Source organism: Camarhynchus parvulus, chromosome 9, assembly GCF_901933205.1.
Source record: "Camarhynchus parvulus chromosome 9, STF_HiC, whole genome shotgun sequence".
NCBI classification, from domain to species: Eukaryota; Metazoa; Chordata; class Aves; order Passeriformes; family Thraupidae; genus Camarhynchus; species Camarhynchus parvulus.
Genome location: NC_044579.1, coordinates 13129070 through 13152561, shown reverse-complemented (window position 1 = coordinate 13152561; position 23492 = coordinate 13129070). Strand labels below are relative to the sequence as shown.

General features: G+C 37.9%; 1 long non-coding RNA gene across 2 annotated transcripts in view; it reads right to left on the bottom strand.

Annotated features, from left to right (window-relative positions):
- Positions 1-1759: 1759 nt before the first annotated feature.
- The window catches only part of LOC115906994, a 36478-nt gene continuing 14745 nt past the window's right edge, over positions 1760-23492 (bottom strand). Inside the window, exons 1-3 of one of the 2 annotated variants that reach the window (XR_004060968.1) lie at positions 21131-21266; positions 16808-16919; positions 1760-1889 (exon numbers count right to left, since the gene is read on the bottom strand). This is a non-coding gene — a long non-coding RNA (uncharacterized LOC115906994). Of the gene's footprint in view, positions 1890-16807; positions 16920-21130; positions 21267-23492 lie in introns of those variants that run through there. The other variant, XR_004060969.1, reaches the window with a different exon arrangement.

The window sequence follows — 23492 nt, the reverse complement described above, 5'->3', positions numbered from 1 at the left end:
ATGCTCATTCCTGTGGGAATCCACAGAGGACTAGTTCATGAATCACATGCAGGCAGGTGGGGTAAGGGAGTCCTGTGAGACCAAAGTCAAAAGGAAACCCCACAGGATTTCTCTTTGGAACATCTTCCTGTGTCCTGAGCCCTGGAGGTGCTGCTGCATGACATCCTAGCTGAACAAGCAGAGTACACTGCTGTCAACCACCTAATTAAGGCAAAATGTCTGTATGATTAACATGGCAGGACTTCAGGAGACCAGAGCAGCCATATTTCAAGCCCACGTTAAGCTCATTTTGGACCTAAGACTACTTTAATAATGCATTGATTTAATCTGCCAAATATGTAACTAGAGCTGCAGTTCTGTAAATGAAAAATTTTCAGCTGTATGTGTCCATGCTCCACACAATTTCTTCCTTTTACCAACCTCTCTTGGTACTTCATATGCCTTAAAAATGGTATGGATGATGTGCATTGGGGCTCCAGGGCATCTGGGAATGGCCCTGGTACTAAAAGGAAGCTTTGCAACAACAAAATGGAGAGGGAACAAGATATCATGAAATATGAGCTTCCAAGTCAACCTACATATCATGGTTTGTTTCCTAAGGAAAGGAAAAAACAATTACAGTGCTCAGCTTCAAAGCAAAATATTTCATTGGTAAGCCACCCAGTACAAACACTGTCGATGTGTAGAAAAAGCAGAAACCTTGGGTAACTGTCAGCAATAGACACAACACATCGTGCATCTGCCCAAGATAACTCCTCACAGTGTGTTTGGGGTTTTATCCCCTGTGTCCATTTGTCATTATTGTCCATTTCTAAGCTGGTGGCAGGTTGCTACATAGCATGATGCTATCCCTGCCGTTTCTTTCCTTTCTCCTAGGGTATGCACAGTTTTTCCTCATCGTTTTTTAATGGAAAGTCTTTTATCATTTCTGGTAATGTAAGCAAATATCTTCCTAAGACTGTCTTGCGCTATTCATACTGGAACAGTAAGTGCCTTTTATCCAGTGTTTTTTCTGTCACATGGGCTGCACAGCCTCTCTTCTTCCAGTTCTCTTTTACAGAAAATCAGTCTGGAATTAATTAGGATCTACCTCAGGTTTGCTTTCTAATGTAATCAATAGTCATAAATAATCTCAGGATTTCTTCAGTTGTCTCAGATCAGTACCCCTAGATTTCGTTTATACCATCCAGAATAGTTAGATTTGATAGAAAAAGCTGGCTTGGGAGAAAGATAATGTTGGATCCCTTATTAGAAGCTTACTGTCATTTTTGCTCATTATCTTTGTGAAATACTGACTTGACCTGAAAGTTCAAGAGTCACAAGCAGCACTAGGATTGGGATTCTAACCCAGCAGTTATCTTCTTGTCAATAAGATTACACAACACTCAACTTCTTCTCTATGTCCATCACAAAGACAAAACAACGGCAGCCACAGTGTGAACCAGCAGTAGCCATGCCCCATTTTTGATGCTTGGCTAGCAAGGATACCAGAATGACCATAAAAAAGCAAATGATAACATATGTTTACATTTTTATCCTGCTCACAGTCACTGAGCTATGACTCACAAACTTCTGAAAGTGCCCCGAGAGACCAGAAACGAAGCCAAGGCTATACAACAAACAAACATGGGGACGTGATTCTCAGCTCTGCTGGATTTGCCCCCATAGACAGATATACAGAGAGACAAAAGCACATTTCCCATTGTTTTAAAAAGTGACTGCCTGGTGGACACCTATATTTCTGAGTGTCAAAAGGATACCTGTTTTCTGGGAGCAGCTGGGAGCATTTTCCTCTCCAGAGTGTGATTGTAGGGGGTAGGGACATCTCATCCCCTTCTCCTGCGAGTTCTTCTAATAAAAGTGACTCTGAATTCTGTTTCCTTTCAGGCCTGATGTGACAATGAAAGAATGCACATTAAAAATTAAAAAATAATGGAAACCATTGCAAAGCTACAATTTAATTTGCTAAACAGCATAAAACTGAAGAGAAAGCTTCAATATAAAGAAACTTGGAAGTCCGTGAATCAATATTTGTTACATAAGTAGGTTTTTGAAAATGAGTCATTCTCCGGTATAACTATACAGCAGAGGTAACCCCCATTTCACAAGATCCCATATTTTTAATTCTTTTTGTATTTATGTTTTATTTCTTGCATCAATGAGTCATAAGATGCAAGAAATTAATTTAAGGCTTGAAAGCTAAAAGGAAGAGAAGCTGATATGCGTAGTACTGTAGACTCAGATTCTTGTATCTAACTACATAACATATTTTCTTTCCACAGGAGGTAGTTATGACAAATTAGAAGTCTGAAAATTTTCTGATGGTGTAAAGGCTCCAGCTGTCACTAGGGAGATAGTGATCAGATTTCATAGCTGCATGGTCCCATGGCACCACTAAGAGTTCCATATGGTCATCCAAATGTTTCAACTAAACCCACAAAAAAAATTCCACCATGGCTTTTGCTTTTAGAAAAATAAAATTCTCCTTAGTAGAAATTTCTCATAACATGCCACCAATAAACAAAACTTTCTTGATTTGGTTGTTTTAATAAAAAATAATTGTTAGTGTTGTTGTCTTTGTTTCAGGTTGAAGTGGGTAGAAATAGCAGCAGTGCAGCAGACGTGCCCGACCTCTAACTTTTTAATCTAGCACAACTTACATAACAGGAAGTAGGCTGGTAAGTGGGCATGCAATGAATAATTAAGGTGTGTATATGTACATGGTGATAAACAGTAATTTCTTCAAACCACTTCTCTTTTGGTATAAAACCACCTCTGTTAAATTGTTAATGCTATTACTGTGGACAGAGACTCTTTTGTTCATGTCAAAGATGTCAGCATAAGCCTCAACAATAACAAATGACAAATGCATAATTTATTGATTCTTAAATGGCTATGTCCTTGGATGTATTTCTTATAACTAATTTGCTTGGAGACACATCTGGTTCCTGAAGATAGCATCTGTTTTAAAGAAGGTCAGTGCTATATTTTAAAGGCAGAAGAACATAATGTTTTATCTGCTGCGCTCCTCTGCTCTTTTAGCCTACAAATTCAGCTCTCGCTTTATTCTGTCTACTAATTTTTATATCAAATAAAAAATTGAGCAATCTGTTGGTGAGTTTTGAAACAATGATAAACATGCACATAGATACTGTGAAGATGCAAGGAATGAATGCATAGTTTTCAAGTGATTGTGTACTGTGTGAGCTGAATTATCTAAAAAATAAATTCAATTATGTTAATATTGTTTTCATTAATGCTTCTTTTTTACAAAGTTCAATCAACATGTTTCAATAAATGGTGCTTGCTTGTCCAGAGTTTGTTTTATTTAGATGTGCTGCCTCTGAATGTGAGTCTAAGATCTTACATAAAATCTGCAAACACAGAATGCTGCAATGTTTATTCTGCTATTGGGCCATGAACCATGACTTATCCCCCAATTATTCTTGTACATGCAAAGCCTGATCCCTCACATCTTTGCTTTCTTCTGCATGATATTTATGCCCATATATATTCCATGTGATTCCAATCAATATATCTTTGTTATTTCATCAATTTCCATTGAATTTTAGCAGTATTTATTTTTACCTACCTCATGGCTGGAACATTAAAAATATAAACAAGTGCTTAAAATCAGCTTGAAGTTTACATTAAAATAGGCAGACGCAAGTACAAACGATTCAGAAACTGCCATTTTAACCCTGTGATGAACAGCTAGGCACCTTTTGCTTTTATATTTCACCTTGCACCATACACAAAATGTTTAATTATTTGAGGATTAATGGAGGTAGTTTATAATTAAGCTGAAGTATGAACTGATGTCATCATCTCAGTATGATGATATACAGTTTTATGCCAAAGCACCTGTTGTTTTGGAAGGAAGCAGCTGATATCATTATCTACCCAGCCAGATAGCCTAGTTTCCTGCTGCTTAAAAAATTATCCTAAGGGTTACCTAAGTTGGGGTAATACAGCATTTACTTTTTCATGCCCAGGATAGGAGAGAATGCATAAAATTACTTTATTCTCAAAGGTAGAGGGGGAATTAGGGGGGGTAGGGGGAGGGTCATGATGCTAAAACAGTTAATGTTTATTTGTGTGGAATACAAACCTTGCCGTTTTTTTCATGCATGAATATACATGCAAAAAGATTTATAACAGGTATGTGAGTAAATATATGATTGGACAAGAGTCCTTTATGAAGCACAAAGGATAAGATCCTCCGCTTTTCTGTGAACATTTTTCACCATATGATTGACTCTGACCACTGAATAGCAAAGGTTAACCCCAGCTGGGGGTTTCTCCTGTGTAGAGGTACTCAGCTGCCACCCTGCTCTTTTTCCCTGGTGTTATGAGAAAAAAGAGGTTGCCAGGGCAATTTGGGATGGGGAAGCTCTGTTATGGGGGGCATTTGAGAGCCATGAGGTCACTGCAGCATCTGATGCCAGTGCTGTGGATTAAAGCCACATGTATGAAGCACTGAGTCCTGGATCCACAGCCAGCTTTGGGAAACCCACGTCTCCAACCATCCAAGTGCTGTTCTGACAGAGTGTGGAACCAAGCCCAGTGTTTTTAGCATGCCTCCAACTATCAGGCTTTCCTCTGAATTGTGGCATTCTGCCAGAGCTGCTCATTTGGGTCGTCATCAACCTGCACCTCCTTCTAAGGAGAGCTAAAATGCAATAGTAGCAAACACATCTCAAAAATTTTTGGCTTTCTTTTGTCTCCTGATGAGTTTTTTTTTACCTTTCTCAGTCATGTGATGCCACAACCACCAAATTTTCCTTTTGTAATAATACCTGATGTGTAGTATGAGCAGGTGCAATATCATATATTTGCTAGGACTGGTCATCTACATACACACAATATTTGAAGAAGCATAAGTAACATGACTTTTTTTTTTGTTCCTTCAATCCTTTTTCATATGTTTTTTTCCTTTTTTCTCTTTTTTTTTCTTATGAACTACCTTTTCCCCCACTCAGTTCTTAATTACATTTAATAGAATATCTCTTCACTCTTCTTTTAGGCTCTTTCCAAGAGTACTCCTAAAGCTGCTCTTTCCATAGATCTGAAACTCTTTAAAAGGAAACAGGGACTAGTAGGAGGTACATTTCCCAGCCCTCCCCAGCTTCCCAGACCTCCTGTAGCTTGGCAGATCATACCACTTAATAATATGAATAAAGCAACTTTTGACAGAGCAAGAAGTTGTGATGGAAAGAATCCTGTGGTCTTTATTCCCACATCTTGCATCCAGTTTTCCTTGGGATGTGTTTTATGTTGGGTCCTCCACAGTCATCTTAGAGAAATAGTATTTCTTGCATGTAACTATTTGGATTTTAGTCTGGAAGATAGACAGCAGGTTTTTCCACTGTATTTTCCCCCCTCTATTTAGAAGTTATTTCATTTTCACAACATTTCTGGGTGTTCTTTCCTTTCTTCTGAACTATTATTGTGCCCATGATTGTGCTATGCATACCTACGATAAGTGAAAAGAACACTTAGGTGACCTTCAATAGATAAAAATACAGATACACTGATTCTATTCCCTGACACGTCACCAGAGTTAACATGGCTTTCTTAGCAGTAACAAACATTATGAAATTGGCACTAATTTGGGGCTTATATCTGTACTACAAACTGGTTGATATGCAATAGATTAATCAATGTTTTTAAGGGATTTTTCTTGAGCTTTACATCAGATGGGAAATAAGGTGTAGAAGCTTCCTGACAGAGGCATGCTCATTGTGGTGGTTATAATAAGGGTGTGCCAGAGATCAAATTAGCGCCCTAATGGGCTGGAGTTCAGCCCCGTGACCACGGGGACATTGTGCGCATTAACCATGGGCGTGTGCGGAGGCGAGAGGCTCCTCTCTGGATATTTATGGGTATTGAAAACCACAGCCCCCAGTGCCATGAGTGAAGAGAGGTTTTATCCTAACCTTCTTCCTCTCCCTTTCACATCATCAAACTGCCCAGAAAATTAGGTTTTCAGAAAGTTATACTGCCATTCTGAATGCGCAGTAATTGCCTGTGGGTAGGCACTTGTGTTTACAGCTGGTGCATTCTAAGTCTTGGAAGCTATTTCTCTATTTACTAGACTTCAAAGAAAGTATTGCTTGCTATTTTTCATGATACCTAGCATTGGTATCTGAGCAGCATAATGAAATGCTGACCAAAGGAAACAGTATAAATTTCTTTTCTGTATTTCTTTTCTTCACAAAATTTAACACACAGTTTCTCTAGAATTAGTTAGGGTAAAAAGAAAAGTGAATAGTTTGTATATATTTATAGAAATTAAAAACCTGTCATAGACAAGTTCATAAATAGTGACTGTTTATATTTCTAAGGTAATAAAAAAAATTGAGAACTGCACTGTACTTCCAAGAACAATAAAACTAATCCAAAACACAATAGTAATTAATTACATATTTTTACCACATCCTTCCAATCTACAAGTTTCTTTTCCTGTGAAATTTATTTACCAAAATCACCTTATTTTTAAAGAATTCACTTTAAAATTAAAGACAAAACAAAATTAGAATTGAACTTTCACATTGAGCTAGAGGGAGAAAACCATGCCTATATTTTTTAAAATGTTTTTGTACAGTTTGGTCTTGGAATTATATGGATAGTTCTCTTGCAAACTTGGCTTTCGCCATTGACACTTTCATTTCAGGTTCATTAGCTGCATCAATAATAATTAATTAAAAAATATCATGGTCTTGAACATTTTCTGAGGATCTGACATAGCAGTTTCAGGAATATTTGGTGTGAACTAATCTATAGCTCATAATCTTTAATAGAAATTCCAAAGCCTCCTCAAAAAAAAAAGGTGACAAGCAATAATCCAAATCTTTAATGTTTTCTGTTTGTTCTGTAGATCCTCAATTCACTGGATCAATGAAAGCTTTGTCCAAAATCTGCCAAGGGATCTCTTCAACTTAACACAAAACCGAGCAACTTTAGAGTGTTACAAGTCTTATATAAAAATCTGTCTTAATCAGCTTCTCTGAATTTGTTGTCTTTGAAATTATTTTCCTTCCATATACTAAAATGAGATTGTAGAATAACCAAAATCTGCCCATTGACTTCTGCTTCCTTCTGGTCCAACACCAGAAGCTGAAGACACTGGAACAGCTGCATCAACATGAAAGCATCCAATATGATGCTGGATCAAGCACAGCAATTGCTCTTTTGTTTTCTCTCTTGAGGATGTTTGGTTTGTATTTTACTTTTTGAAGACAGAAAGATACTTTTTGGATCTCTAGGAATGTCTGTACAAACATGCAATTCTGTCTGTACAAACATTTCTCTTCTGAACTAAAAATAAATTTATTTTACAGAAGACCTTGGGAAAAATGTGAACCAAAGTGAATCATGTGCCATATTGCTCCTTGGAATATTAAAGCTAAATTCCTTACTGGTATATGCTGACATAGGTCTGTTGGGTTTAAGGGAGTTATTCTATCCCATACTAGCAGGGAATTATGGAGCAGCTTGGTTTTGTTACATAAATTAGACTGATGAAAACTAGATAATTAAGACTATCAATTAAGCTATGGGTTTTGTACAATCTGATTCCTCTGAATACATGGGTTGAATATACATGATCAGAATCTACATTTATGTTTGGTATTATTGAATTCTGGAGAGCCAAATAACCCCTTGATTCTTTGCAGTAATGGAGAAAAGAAGGATGCTCTTATGGGGTGACAAAAACTGCAATGATGACATCTTTAACTTTTGCACTTCTCACATAAATCAGACCCAGCTAAATCAGTGTAATCCTTTACTGACAGGAAAAATCCATTTTTTGGCTCTAGTTGGAATTTTTAAGCTATTATTAAATACTAAATCACTAAACATAGAATAAACCAGTAATTCCCTGGTCAGTTCTCAGCAATTTTACCTTACCTTACACCTTTCTTGTTGCATAACCAGGAAGTCTGAGCTCTTCCCTGCTGTGAAAGGGGGCAAAAAGGAGTCCTGGAAAGCAGAACCCGAGCTTGACAGATATATCTATATAAGTAGGAATCTAGGTAGGCATCTGCAGGGAAAGGAAGTATGTTTAGAGGAACTGCTATGCCAGCAGTCTGTTGGATCAAGTCCTGGCAGATGGAAACATCACTCAGCCTTGCCTTGGAGAAAATGCGTGTGCATCATCTTCTCACTTTTCTACAAAACTCCCTCCAAATATTTTAAGTGACCACAGAGAAGCAGCTTCCACCTGGAAGGACAAGAAGCTTCCATCACCCTTGTATCTACTACAGAGTGGCTTCCAGAAAACAACCATGGTGTGTCTGCATGGAATATGAGCCAGTTATAACTGATTTATCAGCAGTCATGAGTCTCTTGAAGCTGTAGGGCTGCGCTGTTAGTGAGGCATTGAAATTGCAATCATGCCAGTCTGCACTTCAGCCTGGGAGTTGTTTTCCAGATGATCCAGAATAGAGAAAGAAGGTCCCTTTAGGTCTTCATCTACTGCTAAGAATGCTTCTGGCTTACTTCTTTTCATTACAGGTAGATAAGTGATAACAAATATGAACAACATATTTTGGGAACAAAAATGCTCCTGGCCACCTCTTCTGGTTCAAAGCAGCCACCAACACTGAGATTAGAGCACAAATAATGAAGGATTATCACATGTTGGCCACTGTGTTTACTGTTCTGGATCATCACATCTTTTCAGCTTTCTCTTCGGGAACAGAGCAGGGAAAAATTAATTATAATAAAAGAGTGATCCATGTGCAAGTGAGGAAGAGGTGAGCTCATTAAAATAGTGAGTGCTCACAGCTGGGAACAGGTGAGCCTGGTAGGAGCCAACAGGCAGATGAGAGACTGGGATCCCATACAGATCCACACCAAGAGGCCTCAGGAAGGAATCTGATACACAGACAGACCATAGAGGAGATGCACTTTCTCTAGATTTATTCTGTCTCCTGAAGCCACTGAGAATTTTTGGAGTGAGAACTAGGTTAGAGAAAAGGATCCAGCCTGCAAAGACATTGTGGGCAGGGTGAGCAACTGTTTTTCAGTCTGTTATTTTAACTTCAGACAGCTGATCTGAATTCCTCTGGTTTAAAATTCATTTCCTCTACCCTGTGTTCAAAAAAATCCAGCATTACAGGCTGAAAACCCTTTGGCTTCTCACTATAAAGAAATCCAGAATCAGCCTTACTTCACCGCTACTCTTGGTTTGGCATTGTAACTATGATCCCAGTAAACACTGGGAGAGCAAAGAAAAATGAGCTTTCTCCTCCTGTCTTCAGCTTTCTCTATTGTACAGACCTGAATCCTTCAGTCTCCTGATTGATAACTGTGCCTTTCCATGGCTATTTGAGGTAATCATGTGGAAAATCAGTGCAAATGATGCATGTTTAATTGGGGAACTTCCAAAAATCCTGCATATCTGTTGACCTCTCTGAGAGAAATCTGGATCCACTTTGAAAGTCAACCAACAATTTCTGGCAGAGCCAAAGGCACTCAAACCTGAGACAGTAAATAACTGACATATTCAATGGCCAGAGAAAATGTAAGCCATTCAGATTGTTTCAGCCATGACAAAGAAAATAATAAATTGCATTTCATTCAGGCATCAATTGGTAAAATTCATTCTTTCTTGTAAATATATTGCAAGGATCACATAACAACACAGCCTAAATCCCCAGTTGGCATAGGTTTTCCTCATTCTGCTGCTTAGTGAGAAACTGGCTCCGTAAACTCTTTGTGTCCTTCTTTGTGAACACCACCATCATGAGCACAGGCCAGAACTTTACACTTTTTTGGTTTTAAACTTTGAGCCAGAGGAGAGAGAAAAAACAAAGCTCCAGAGAAAACCTGACTGAGCATTTTCTATCTGCTCAGGTTGGAAAAAACTTAGTAGCCATTTACAAAATTAATTAACTGTGGAGTGAGCTCTTTAAAGCCATCACATCATTTCAAATACCAGTAAAATATCAGGCAGACAAAGCAAATATTCTATAATTAATCTCAAATAATATTTTGTGCTATGGTCATGAACTGTCAAGTGCTTCAGCAAAAGACACAGTGATACCTTTTATGCTACAGAAGCTCTCAGAAGCTACACCAAGAAGACATTTGCTATGTCCCCACCAGAGTGTATTGCATTGCTGAAACATTTGTGTGCCCATTAAAAATACATTTCTGTTTCTAGACTACTTGTGGCAACAGGTAAAGCAGCTGGGAGAAGCTTCTTGTTTGCTGAGCCTGTCAGAACACTTCTGTGTCAACAGAGAAAATGTGTGTGCACAGCTCTAATGGGATCCCTCCACTGTAGTACCTTGTCATTTTGAGAGAGCCTTGCCCTCCACATCCTGTGAGCATTTTTTACAGTCAGAATCAACATGCCTGAGTTCTTGTTTCCAACTTTCAGTAATGTTTATTATTGTTTGTCAGCAACTCAGCTCTGCTGGAAAAACCTCCTTCGGTGAATAATGAAGTCATTCCCACAGTGACTGCTGGGTTCCAAAATTTTCAGTACTCTACCTATGGCTATTTAGCTGTACATGAGAAGCGCAGAAAATCTTACTTTTCATGGCCCATAAATAAACACCAAATCCAACACTTCAGCACATTTCTAATTGTGATGCAGCATATAATGTTTCAGTGCACAATACAGATGTTTTCAGTTATTATATGAAGAGGAGACAATGATGGTTAAGTATGTGTTTGCATTATAGTCACGGCATGAAATCATTATGTTCAACTTTCCTGATCATTTTCTTCATATAAAAAAGAAAATTCTGTTCAGCCATTATTCTTTCCCACATGGAACAAGTTGCAGTAAATTCTAAGACATCCACTAATAAACCACTAACTTATGGCAAAATGAAGGGCAAAATTTGTGTTTAAAATATTGGGCTCTTTCCATCCAGTTTCTCTGTTGTTAATCACATACCACCAGTTAGCTGAAATGAGCCCAGCGGTTACAAGGATATGAGCAAGAGCAGAGTTGTCCTATGGGACTTTCATGCTCAGTGATAACAGCCCAATAACCCATCTCCCTGGGTGTGTCCCTGCTGGGAGTTTTACAGGTGACTGTCCTTAGTGAGCTCCAAAGAGTTCCCTCACTGACACCAGGGTACCACTATCTCTTTAATACTGGTTCTCATTAGCTTTTCTCTGCCTCCAGTTCTCTCTTTCTTTCTCCCCCATTTTCCTGTCCATCCATCTTGGCAGTCTCCTGGAAAGTTGAAACTACGTAACAGAACCTTCTGCTGTTATTCCTTACCCGCTCCAGAGCTATCTCCCTTCCAATCCGCCTAGCTGCAGTAAATTATTGCTTGATGAGAATAACTCATTAACTCACTTATAAAAAGGCCTGACTTCACAAACAGATATTTTTATGAGTTCTATTTGTGAAGGCAGAAATAACTATTTTGGTAATGTGAACAAACTACATGGATACACATGGGCAGTAAATATCCAGGCAACTTCAGACCACAACTCGAGACCATTTTAATTTTAGAAAAATCGAACCTTAAAAGGCAAAAAAGTTTTGTATTCCTAGATTGGAAGGGCTGGGTTTATCTGTTCAAGAGAACTTATCATTTGAGATAATTTTTGATAAACAAAATCAGATTAAGAGAAGAAAGAGTTATGACATTATTTATCATAGTACTGAAATCAAAACAGAATAACTAAAAGTGTTCCAAAGCCATCACTGCAGAAATTCATACAACTGATTGAAGCAAACTTTAAATCTTGTTCTGTCTCTTTTCCTAAAGTACAGAAATTATGTGAGAACGCCAAGCCAGACAAAATAAGAGAAATCAGTGTCATGGTACAACAACACAAGTTTGATTTTAAGGTCAGCTAACCTGAAAATTTGTCAGCCAGGTAGAGAATAAAAGACAGCAGGCTACAATGACATTGTGTGCATTAAATGAAATATTTCAAAAGAAAATGTTTGGAACAATTTGCAGGAGTTGTTTCAAACACTGCAGAATGAGAAGCAAAATTTTATGCGCTTATTCCCCATGTCAAAATCAGTTTGTAAGTTGTTTAAAGCAGCCTCCAACGTTTCTTGGAGTCTTTGCCTGAAAACTGTACCTAAGTAACACACTCATTACAAAAATTCAGCACAGCTTTTCAGTGGATATGGTTGAATGCTAAGCAGTAAAGAAAGTAACTTTAACCCTTTTTTTCGTTCAGCAATCAAGTTCAAATTGCTTTTATTTCTTTCACTAGTGTTCAAAAATAAATAGTTTCTGTGAACAAACATCATGTGGACATAGAGGGTTTATTGATCAAAGTTTCACTTTATGTTGATGCTCTTTACTTTGCACTGTACATCAACTAATTTTCATTATAGTCTTCTTGTCACCTGACATGATGACAGAAGAAAGTAGAAGTATGTAATTATCAACATCCTTGTTTGTTCAATATTTATTTAATTCATCTGTGAAGGACATCTTTTCAGAGATGAAAATTAGCACAAGTGAGGGGAAAATATGCAGTAAAGGATAGATCAGGAATTTGAAGAATGGTATATAAGAAAAGTTGTGCAGTATGGGATTATATCCCTGGGTACTAGTAAACATTTAAATCTTGCTGTCCTCTTTTCCACACAGCTACATTAGTGCCACAGTCCTTGAATCCTTATCCTCTGATTGCCTCTAAACCGTGAAAATAATATTTTAAACAAATTCCTAGGAACCATTGTTTTTATCAGGCATCACAAACTTCATACTGTATCCTGCATTTTAATTTTTGTATTTAGAAAAGCAGCTGGAAGCTATTTGGACAACTAACACATTGTGGTATGCTACCTGATACCACACTGAGGTATAACAATTATCTAAATGAAGCCTTTCAACAAGGTAGGCAAGGCCCTTTACAACACTAAGATTCCAAAGTAAAAAGGGAACATGCTCACACTAATTAGGCATTTGGTCTAACACATTAAATCCTATTTGGGAATTTGCCTTATTTACTTTCAGGACTGAATGCAGTGACAAAATGAATGTGACAGAAAAAAACACTTGGGGATATGTTGATGATCTCTACAGTCCTCTAGAAATTTCCCTGTATTACAGGTACAGACCAATAAGATAGCCAAGAAGGTCATTCCTACCACTAACTTTTAGGCTACCAGGCAACAGCTTTCTCAGAAGTAAACCACTGGAGAAAAATAAATCTTTTTATACCTGATACTAACACATCTCAAACATGCTAATAGTCAGGTTTCAAAATGCTTTAATTATTAATGAGGCGTCTTTTTACTCAAACGTGCAAATTGCCGGTGAGTTGAGCATATATTGCGGAGTATGGATTCCTCACCATCAACAACTAATAACAATTAAAAAAAAAAACCTGGAGAAAAGCAGCCAAACCATCTGACAAAGCCTAGGGCACATGTAACCCCATCACTACAAATGACTGCAGAGCTTACAAATCGAGCCAGATGCTGCTTCTGGAAGGATTTCATCTATAATATCCGAAACGCATGACAGCCTATCACAACTCATGTTTGGCCTAAAGGTGTGCAACGCTGGTGGAATGGGCAAATAATGAGAGGGAACAGGAGCAGAGCCCTAATCCCAACTAAGGGGGTTTTTATTGTGGTTTATGGTGTGGTAGGGCTTTTTTAAATTTGAAAATTGAATTTGTTTTACCTGCAAACACAGGCACAGATGGTGCTTCTATAATATGCTGTTATAATCGACTGATTTGTTTGCAGTGTTGCATTCACATCCAAATTCATGTCCAAATGCATTGGGTCTTCTGTAGTGTTGCTCACAATGGGTCAAATGAGGAGAAGATAATGGTTACACAATTGTGATGCACAATTGTGGCTTCATTTCATCATTTCTGATTCCCTCTGCAAAAGATTGCTAAGCAAGACTTGAGACAGAGAGACCACAACCTGCCCCCTGGTACTGAGGTTTTAAGCAGAGATAATCACTAGAAGTCAGTTTCCTCCCATTTTGCTTCTGTTTGACTATTTTGAAGTTATCTTTATGAAAACCCTCCCTTGCTGAGCAGTCATGGCTGTGTAATCTTTCTACTGACCTGCACCACATTTTTCAACCTGCATTAAATGATACTTAGGAGGATTATTTGCATTCTGTTTAATTATTTTGCTGGTTTATTACTGAAATTTCCTCTAATAAAAAAAATTTGACTTCTAAAGATAAATAAAACCATCCCATCTTCATGACTTTAGCACAAAATTAATATCCATGTATCAGTATAAGTCCATCACCATTGGGCATATGCCTAAAACATGTTTGTTTTTCCTCTTGATAAATCATAAAATATATTTAAGGCGAGAAACTTGCAGAACACCACAGCCAGGAGATGGTAAAGAAACCATTATTCACTGTAAGTTTAATCTGTTCTGGAGACTGGAACTATCCCCACATGCACACTGTTCTTTCTTTGTATTCTTATTTTAGTTTGGGTTTTTATTTTGGTAGCCAAGAGAACTGTAAGTCCTTGGTGAAGGACCAGTCTCCCACACAGTAGCACTCTGTCTGCTCACAGCAGCACACACATGCCCAGGTTTCATCAGCACTCCTGTGAAAGATCTCCAAGGTGCAGGGACACACCACAACATGGGATTCTTCCAAACAGAACATTCCTGTCTTAACTTTGCTGATTAGGAACATGGGAAGGAAACTAAGTGTCAGTGGGAGATTTGATCCTTTTATAGTGGTAGTTTAATCCACCTAGGCAACTCGTAAGTTAGAGGAGGCATAAACTCCCCATTATAAAATGCATTCCACTTGCTTACATCCCAAAATGGACAATGCCTAAAATGGCTGTCTCTATTCTCACTGAATCAGTCTTGCTAAACTTGATGGAGAGTGGGGATACCATTGTGGTGATACTATCATTGCATAAGGAAATAACAACAAGCAAACATTGTATGATATTCAAACAATGGAAAAACCAAGACCTTAGTCAGCTGGGATCTATGTCCTTGGTAAACATTTTTTTATCTATTCTCCTTAGATAGTTCCTTAAACCCTCAAGGGTAGCTAAATTCGGGGGCCAGGAAAGGAAGAGAAGAGTTCTCTTGTCAAAAGTGGATCTCAGCTGGCAATCTTCCCATAAATTTGGAGGTATCAGCAGCAGTTAATTGTTGTAGGAAAACCCAGAAGCCCAGCCCTTGAGTGAGTGCCTTTATACAGTCCTGACAGTGCAGTTACACAGACAGATCCCCGCATTCTCATCCAGCCCCAATCACAAAAATTTACCTTTCTAAAGCCAGGATGCCTCAACAGACTGCACATGAGTGTCACACCCAGGCACACCACAAACCCACAGTACAAACGCTTTCTTGTTCCTCTTCTAGGGATCAGTTAGGGCAGTTTCTGTACACACTGCTAAAACCTTTCTTAATGGCTCCTACACCACTCATACTCTTTCTGTGATCAGATATAAGACACCGTATAATCACCATCTTTGTAAGCACAGTCTTTGCTGAAGAGATTGCCTTGTACAGTGCATAGCCAAGGTGGCCAAAATAAGTAAAAAGGGTAGAGTTAGTGAGTGGCAATGGCACATTAATGAAGTCTTACAGTTTGTCTATGACCCTGTAGGTAACAAAGTAAGACAGGACAAGAATTTTTTAAAACCTGTGTTGTGATTCCTCATCCTCATTATACATAGTGCAAATGACTTTCTGCAATCCCTAAAATCATAAAATATTTCAGGTTGTGAGGGAATTCAGGATGGAGATTTTTATGTGTTTTGGCTTCTGTTGGTTTTGTAGCAGAGGATGTTACACCCTGTGCCAGCAGCCACAGCAGAAATGATGAACACTAACTGCCAGCTGACTGTAGCTACTTCTCAGCTGTTCATAACCTGGAGTTTGTGAGCATTGTATTGCATTTTAGATCTTACTCAGAGATTCAGAAGATTATAGAGTTAAACCAAAATTGCCACGGAGCATAAAGATGATATAGAACATGTGACTGTTCCTCTTCCCTATGAAGCAGATAGGGATAGAGATGCGTTCATGTAAGTCTTTTATTCCGCAGATTTTCTACAAATAAAGACCTCAGTGTATGTGAAAAGAATAGAGTAAATAATGTCCATTTGGATTTCATGATGCTCAAACTGTTTAAGGAATTTTTGCTGTTTAAAAAGCAATTTTAGACAGAGTTAGGACAATAGATATCCCCTGACTTCATCTCACCTGTTCTCCTGAAACAGAGCAGCCATAATTCATGGACACACATTGGCACAAGGTTGTTTGTTATTCACTCTTTTCATCTGCTGCCTGATGCATCTTTGTCATGATTCATTATTCCTAACAGCTATATCAAGTGCTGCAATTACTGCACAATATAGATTTAACTCTATAATATTTCTAGATTGGAAAGAGAAAAATAATATATTAAGTGCTTGTGATATCTTTATGTATAAGTTTGAGAATCATTAAATATCTGTCACTCTTCCTTCCTCCTCAGCATCAATTACTCCACTCTGGTTTTACTTACTCCACTCTGTATAATGAGTCCCTAGAGCATGTTTCATTGCGGGAGAATGAACACATTTTTCACTTGCGGTCAGTGGGATGTGGTTAATTTGAAATCACTTAAACTATTATATCTGTCAAGCGTGGTTATTTTATTTTCAATTCACATCAGTGTTTTAGTATGCATGTCGGTTACTGGGTTAAACTGGCAGATTAATTTCCAAGCAGTCTGTTGCAATGCTCTTCTTCACTATCTTTACTTGCAGGCTCTTGTTGAAACTTAATACATTCCCATTAAAATTTACTTCAGAGAAATCCACATTCAATATAAACACTCATATGATAAACAACACTCACCGTTGAGTGAAAAAGGTGGCAAGATCAGGGGACTTACAGTTTTCTCTCCCAAATACTTGTTTTTCCTCCTTGTTCCATCTTAACTTCTTTACATATACATCATGACATTCATCTGTGGGGGGGGGAAAAAAAGTTCAGTAACTAGGGTCACTTTGACATGCTCAGAGGGGTTTTTTTCTGCTATGTTTCCTGATTGCATTGATCAAAAAAGCTGCAGGTTTCAGTTCAATGTGAGCAGATTCACAAGGGTCATTTGGGGTTTTTCTCTCTTTTTAAAATATTGTGGTTTGAAACTTATAAATACCCAGAATTTGAAAATGCTGAAATACTGACTTACACAGCTACTAATAACAGGGTGCTCATACAGAGAATTAGAGGAACCGCCAATGGGCTTTTTATTACAGCAATATCGTACATATTACATGAATAAATTACATTGTTGCATTATGCAGCTGCTGCATCATCAGTTTAGAGAGTAGACTGCGATCCTAAGTATTCGGGGATGCAAGCTCATTATCTCTAAACCCACTTTGGTTACAGCCACGCTACAATCCCAGCTAAACAGCTTTCGCATAATGTATTGCAGATACCTTTGCATAATCAGGTACATGGCTCAGAGACGGACTGATGAGTTTAGGTGTCTAATCAAATTTACAAAAAATAGTCTCTTTCTCTGAATCAGGCAGAATCTTTCACTTGGAAAGGTTATTAGGGAAACTATATTACCCATAAAAATACAAATCTACATATGTTGTGAAACATCGCTCTTGATTTGAAAGATGCTAGTAGAAAAATATGCATTTGTATAACAACAGATCTCACTGTAAAAGAACGAACTAAATTTAAAAAAAAAAAGCACTGTTTTTTCTTTATCTTATGATGATGACAACTGCCAGTGTTTGAATGCTGCCAAAGCATTCTTGAAACTCAATTGTTTTTATTCTCTTCACATTGTTCTCTCATCCCATCGAATAAAACACAAATTTTAACATCCTCCACAGCTGCAAATGTTTGCCTACGACTCATAGATTCATTTACATATCTTATATATTGATGCAAATATCTTTGGCTAGGCAAGTAATACTCTGTCAGTTCTGTTCATTCTACTCAGTCCCTGCTTCTTTTCATTGCTTTTTTTTTTTTTTTTACTTTGCTTTAACTGCATCTATTTTCATTGCTATTGTTGTTCCCCTCTTCTGAAAGCACATGCATCCCCCTTGTATCTCCCACCTGGCTCATGGTGCTCACCACCTCAAGGGAAATCCTGGGCCTGCAGAAGGCTGTCAAGGATTTACAAGCAGCCTTAAGCTGGACAATGTTTTACTACTGGTCTCTTGCCAAATGAGGCTCCTTGTTGTATGACATTTCTACCAGGATTTTCATAAGTGGTTTCTTGAAGAGGCTTCTAAAAGCTATGAGAATCATGAAGATAATGGTGGTGAAGGCGAGGACAAATATGTAGTGCTATATCTTTTTATGTGCACACACTAAAACTAAGGGGGAAAATCACACACTTTCAGTCTAAGCAGTTTTAGACTAGAAATGTTCATCCTTCAAATCCCAAATTTTCGTGCTGTTGCTTTCAATACTTTGAAGGGATTCAAGGCAAAGGAAGATCTAAGCCTAGTGTGAAGTGATACATGTGTCATAATGCACATATTGGTAATGGTGCTGCCTTGGTTTGAAAGACAGGGTCTGCTAAGGAAGGAAGGAGCCTCCCTTGGAACGGAAACTGAAAATCCCCTCCCTCCAAAATATAATTTTGAAATTAAGGGGCTCTCAGGCAAAGATATGAGAATAGGAATAACAGTTCTTTACTAGTGTGTAGAATAAAGCAAACAAACAACAGCTCTGGCATTAACAACAAACAGAACCACAAACCCAGTCCCAGCCTTTCAGCCGTGGCACTTTCCCCTCTGGTGCAGTTCCAGGCATGGCCAGCAGTTCCATTAAAAGCAGAAATACACTTTTCTTTATATGGTCTGCCCATATAAAAGCTAAACATTCTGCACTATTTAGATTTCCCAAATTTAGGCTAAGACAGAATGACTCCTGCATCTTCTATGCCATTCCTAAAGTGCTACCAGCTGTAGCTTTTACCTGCTCAGCAACCACACATCTTTGCAGCTGAGAAGATAGACATGACTTCTAAATAAACTACAGCATAAAGTGAAGACACCCTATGTTACTGTTAGCAGGTCACACGGTTTGGTCCACAGAGCTGGAAGTGCAGAATAAAAATTTGAATACAGTCTGTACCTACCACTGACTTGTTGCATTCTGTGACTTAGGAAAATCACATAATATTTTTTCCTTTCTTTACATTAAAAAATAATTCTAATATTGTCAAAGACTTTTGTTGTAAAAATATGGTCAACCAAATGTTCCTGGAGAGAGACTAAGAGGGGGGAGAAATGCAAATTTGTTGATGTTCTTGACAGTGTACATGTATCTCTGTGGAGATGCATGTATCTGAAAAAGAACAAAAACTTTTTTAAATTTATAGATATGATTGTCATGGACCATCACTGATCTACTTCCAAACCAAATCCACTTCAAGTGACAAAGAAAAGATCGTGTCAATTTTCTCCCAGAACATACCCAGCATTTTTAGGAAAATAAAGACAAACTAAGTGGATAACCTGCTTTCTTTTGTAGAATGAAAGAGCATAGTATTTTCCCATACTAATCCTAGAAATGTTCTGTCTGTGTGCTACACTACTTTTTGGGAGGAAATATTAAAGTATTGTTGCATATAACAGAAAAAAGGTAGTTAAAATAGAAAAGGAACTATCCAGGTGAAGCTGCCATATTCATAAAACAGCTTTGAGTTATATATATGTGTGTGTGCATAATGTACATACATGCACAAAGGTGGACAGTGATGTATTCTGTAGTATGTGCTAGTTCAATAATTTTTTGGCAAAACCTTGGGTTTATTCAGCAAAATACTGTGCTGATTTCTTCAGTTGTACTAGAGCAATTTCAAATAAATTTAGTCTCAAATAATGCAGTTACAAGGAGGAAGCAAGATGTTTTGTGGGGGTTTTTCATTTGTCATTATATCAAGAAATGGCTGAAGCAAGCTGGATCAGAGCCCCCTTTTGGTCAGCCATGACTTGGTATGAAAAATTTTGATTGCAAGGATTGTTGTAGACAAATGAGAACACCTTTCAGAATGAAAATGACTAGACAATCTCAGTTCAACTTTTATCACATGCAAACCGAAAAGGCAGTCAACTCAATGGTGGCTCTGATCTCTGCGTGTCTCTTTAGAGTCAGTCAGTAACCAGTACTGTAAGCAGCTGTAGAAAGTGAATTTAATTTTGCTTGTGTGCATGTGTATACAGAAAATGTAAAGCTGATTTTTTTCAGTTCCTGAGCACAAGAAAAAGTTGGCATACATGGTGCCTGTAGTTACTGGGGCTAAAACAGTGTGTGAGGTTTTCTTCCTCCAAGCTGTAGTGAGAGATGAAGAGATCCCATATGGGCCACTAGTACAAAGAAAGCAGAGTAACAGGAAAAGAAAAAAAAAGTTCAGTGTATAAGGGTAACAGAGGGAAATAAGATTGAAAGAACAAAACATCAACATTGTTAGTCATGAGGAACAGACAGGAGGGAGGTATTGCCTGCTGACCATGTGTACCAATGCCAGAGTTTAAAAAACACAGCATCTGTGGTATGGGATGGTGTCTCTCTAGATCTGAAAGGCAGCAGCAGATTGTTTTTATAGAAAGAAAAGGTGTCAGCAGAAAGGAAGGAGCATACACACATGGAATCATTTGCTGTAAGAAGCCATTTGAAAAACAACTGAGGAGTTGAGTGGGAGAAACATCTGTGAAGCATGCAGCAAGACCACCACTAGTGCTTCAGGGAGGAGGTGGGAACAGAAGGGGATACACAAGCAGTGTTGGACATAGCATCTTGTCAGAACGACAAGGAAATGTTGTCGGTACTCTCAAGAAGATCCAACATCTTGTGAATCTGGGAGGAAAAATATTTTGTCCTCCTTGTGAGAGAGCCTGGGTGTACTTTTTATGCTTTTCAAGAAGAAGACAAATCTATGTTCAGTGACCAAAGTAAATCAAGGAGTGCTATCTTTAAGAAGAAATTGCACTTTTCCGGGGAAATGTTGGCAATTCTACCTACCAGGATTAAGACTTTTTGCTGGTTTTCCTGGGCTTGCTTCATTTGCTAGTAACCCTAAATGTGAAAGTCTTAAGAGATAGCAAATTGCCACCAGAGAAAAACAATGATTGTATAGTTTTGGGGTCAGTGAAAGCAGATATGATGAATAACAGCAAGAAGGGAGAAATTCCACACCTTTTAGATGTCTGGCCTTAATTTTGCAGTCCAGACTTTTTTTGGTTGATAGTAGAAAGAAAAGTCTTCATGATATCAAGACCATATCCGAAGTCAGTTCAGCTATTCCTCATGAAGACACCAGTCTAGATGCAAAATAACCTGCCCCTAACACAAATGAAAAAGAAAACATTGATCAGAGGAAATTTTACTTCTCTGGGTTTGAAGCCTTCTTTACACAAAGCCTTTAATGACTTTTCAGCAGTGCTGAGGGAATGGTGTGGGAAAGGATATTTTGTTAGCCAGCTATTACGTAGAATTGTATGGAAAGCCCATGTGCTACCCAAAGGCCTCTCAAGGAGGTCACATAAAAGATGAGTCATAATGTAACTGATTTCTACCAGATCATCCTTCCATTTGCTCACTGCAGAAAAAACAAACTATGGAATGTGAAAGCACTTTGAAGTGACTGATGATCTTGCTGTTTATTAACCACACTGAAGGCGACCTTAGTAAAAAGTAAATGAAGGCAAATGAGTAAGAGGCACTCGATGGCTCATTGCAGCCCCTGTAAAGACAAAGCAAACCTTTTATTCTTCACAAAGAGATATGCTCTTATTCTGTCTCAACAGGTTAATAATAGCTCTCAGGGAAAATAATATTGAGAAAAATACTATATACCTTAATTGTCCACAAAATGCATACACATTTTAATTTAGGATTTTTTTCAAAAGAATAAATCTTTACGTTAGCAATCACAGATATTCTGACCATAAGGACCACTAAGTCCATCTCCTAGCCCTGCACAGCATCAACCCCAAGAGTCACAACATTTGCCTAAGAATATTGTATAATAAAAAATACTGCCATTTATTTTCTTCCTCCACAGGTTCACAGTTAGGTTTATTCATTAGCTTATTTTTAAACTAATATATGGGAAAACTCACTTTTCCTAGTGAAATAGAAAGTTTAAATAACTATCTCAATATAAGGGGAAAAAAAAGATACAGAGGAAAAGACAGCTTGATCAGAAAGAAGCAGTGTCTGTAATAAGCTCCAGGTCATTTTTCTGCCATCAGTGGCTAGAAAAGATTATTTTAAATTAATTACAATTAATTTGCTAGTTTTAAAGAATTTTTGATTGAAGAATCTCTGACTGAAAAAAAATCCTTCCTTCTTAGCACAACCTTTCTAAAATCACTTTTTAATTACTTTTATATTATCAAACAGTTCTTCAAAAATCTTACTTTGTCTAAAAAAAAACCCCAAAGCTAACAAACAAACAGAATGCAAAAAAATTTGTAATTTCCTGTTATTACAGGTTTTTTTTGTTATTTTTTACATACTGTTGGCCAATGTAGCATTAGTTCTACTTCCTTTCATTGTTTTTATTGTATAGACCATACATTCCATACACCTAGCTTTGGAAACTGAAAACCTGCTGCCCTGGTGCTCAGCAAGAAAATGCAATTCACAGTGGGTCCTGAGGGGCTGGGAGCATCAGACCATGGGTTGTGACTCACTGAAATCCTGATGTAGGAGAGAGGTTTGTCATCTTGTACATCTAAACCTTAATCCACAAGCCTGGCACTGCACACTGATCTTGACAGGAGCAGAGCCAGCTTGGCACTTGGCAGATTCCAAAGTTCTGCCTCCTGGAGATTAGATGGCTTGGCACAGTGAGAACACAGAGGTCAAACTACAATGTTTGCCAAACGAAAAAGAACCTCTCATTTTCCAACTCTATTGCTGCTCCCTGGATAAGCATTTTTGGCCTTTTGCCTTGGTTTGAAGGCAAGACTTGTTAGGATTTAGCCTGAGGGACCTGGTTTACTGTTGAAGGTCAAGCTAGATTTTGACTGTTGTGAAGCCCTGATATGGTAAGGTCATATGCTTTCTCGTTAGGGCTGATCTCTCAAGGCTCTGGGTAGCTCCCGGGATGTCATCAAGAATAGAAATTATTGCACACCTTGCTAAAGCCAATTCCTGATGGCTTTTATGTTCCAATTTTGCAAAACACAGACAATTTTGCCTGAGATTGCAGCAGAATGGAACATAGTATTTTCATTTCATATAGAATTTCAGAATATGAACATTTGGATTTTTTTCCCAGCAGTATACTTTGTCTTGACTACTACTCATTATATGTATATTTAATCATCATGTATGTTTTTAAACCAGAAGTACTTAGACTCTAAAAATGCTGAAACCAGATTTATTTTAAGGCATTTCATTCTCAATGAAACAGCAGAATCTCAAGAAACACAATCCTATTATCATTTTTCTAACAAATTTTCCTTGTCATGCATCAGTGGCTGTTTATTGTTTAGTTTTGCTGGAGCTAACATCACTATAGCAAGGGTGCTTTTCTGCTCTGAACACT